We start from the raw sequence: 2,033 nt of genomic DNA on the forward strand, positions 1-2,033 counted from the left end.
GTATTTGCATGCCGTACCGGAGCGCCGGTGTCCGTCCACAGCGGGTCCATGGCGTTACAGCCGGGAAAAGTTGAGAAACAGGAGGAGTGAAGTGAAACAACTCTGTGTCCAGGCGGCAGGAGGAGGAGTGCTGCGCGCCTGCCGCTGGAACAATGAATGAACCGCGTTTTGTTGCCGTCAACTTGTCCCTGAGCTGATGCCTGCCTGCCTGTTTGCTCCGAGCTAATTGAATATTAAAGTATCAGAGGGGGCGTTTGTTTCCCCCTAAAGTCCCACCTCCCCTCTTTCTCCCCGCCCACCCCTCTTCCTCTCTCGCCCCCCCCCATCTCCCCGTATGCATGTGCATGTGAGGTGTGGAGTTGCTGCAGTGCTCTCCACGCTGGAAGCCGGTCTGCAGCGGGGACACCGCAGGGCCGCTCTCGCTCCACACAGAAAGCGCGCTCGCATCCGGATCCACAGAGGTGAGTCTGAGGTCAGCTGATGGGCTACTCGCAGTTTGTGTTGGCGAGGGAGACTGTCCTGAGGTGGCACAGGCGGCTCAGTGAGCTCACACGCAACAGTGACCTCCACTGGATCCTCTTCAGAATTGATTCTGACCTTGGCACCGTGGGCGCATCGCAGCCTCCGCGTCGCTATGGTGGAGACGAGGCGTAACATTTGTAATGCAGCATGTTTTAATGAAGTGTGTTTTCACCTCCCATCCTGCACAGAGATGTCAGATTGCAGGCTCGACCACTGCGCGGCCTGAACTTTGGCTGCACTCACACACTGTCTTTGTAGCCCTTAGGGAATATGCAAATGCATCAATATTGCTTTGCAAATGCAGGCATGTCAGTTCAGAACAAACAAAAAGAAAAGCTAACTGATTTCACACAGGATGCTTTCTTTATTTGCAAGGTTTTATCTTATCTTAAATAGGTTCTGCAGGAAGTTGGTGTTGCACAACTTGGGTTGAAAGTTGCAGTTAGAAAGAATGGCTGAGATTCTGCTCTACACAACACTGGATCCTACAATTCCCATGATGCAAATCAGTAGTGATATACATCCCTGGTCTTTCAAACTTCTTGTCTCGGTTTATAAAAAAGGCTTTCTGTTACAAATTTCCAACCCCAACACCAGCTAACCCAGATGACCTCATCTGATTGACGTTGGTGTGTAAAATTGGTGGAGTGCCCCTTTAAGTTCACTTGGATCCATACTCATGAGAATTAAACATTATGCTGGATCTGTCTTTAGGCCTTTTAAGCCCAACTTGGGCCTTTTTGTCATTTTAGTATGTTTGTAGGGTTGTATTTTTTTATTTATGCCCCTGAGCAAAGCCCAGGCCTCAGAACAGGAGTTGGTCCCCTGCTCCTGCACTGCTCCTAAATAATCAGAATGCTTCAAATGCAGAGGATGACCGAAAACAGAGAATTACCTCATTTGTTGATTGAATTAAATATCACTGGTAAATATTTGCATACATTTTTTCCCCACAGAACTATTTTACAAAGTCTGCTTCTGCCTGTCAAGAATGTGTCTCTGTGAGTGTCTTTATGTAAACATAGAGTCCAGGCAAAAACTAAGTTTCCTAACTGATTAAAAAGTGATAAATAATAACAGAGTTCCTATCTTTATATAATTTTAGCTATTGTTTATCTAGTATTGCTTGTTCAGTGTCTGATTGACCAGATGTAGTGTAGCTCTCCCTGATGTCACAAGTTAAAGTGAGGATATTGTCGGTGACATTCTGCTTGGGTATGTTTTGTGCTGTTACTCGCTCTCAGACCAGAACATCAAGACAAATTCCCCTGGCTAGATAAAAACAAATATAAAAAGAAATCTGATAAATTATATGTCTCAAACAATATTATGAAGGGGGGAAAAAAGATCAAGAGCTTGTTTTGAAGGACTGTTTTACCTGCAGAATGTATTACTATGCTTTTGATTCAGGTTTTCACAGCTCTTCTGGTCCCGGCATCAAAAACTCATGTGAAAATGAAGAATGATTAATATTCTCTGAAGAGTTTATGAAGTTGTCCACCGGTCTGATC

Source organism: Chelmon rostratus, chromosome 8 (genome assembly GCF_017976325.1).
Source record: "Chelmon rostratus isolate fCheRos1 chromosome 8, fCheRos1.pri, whole genome shotgun sequence".
Lineage (NCBI taxonomy): Eukaryota > Metazoa > Chordata > Actinopteri > Chaetodontiformes > Chaetodontidae > Chelmon > Chelmon rostratus.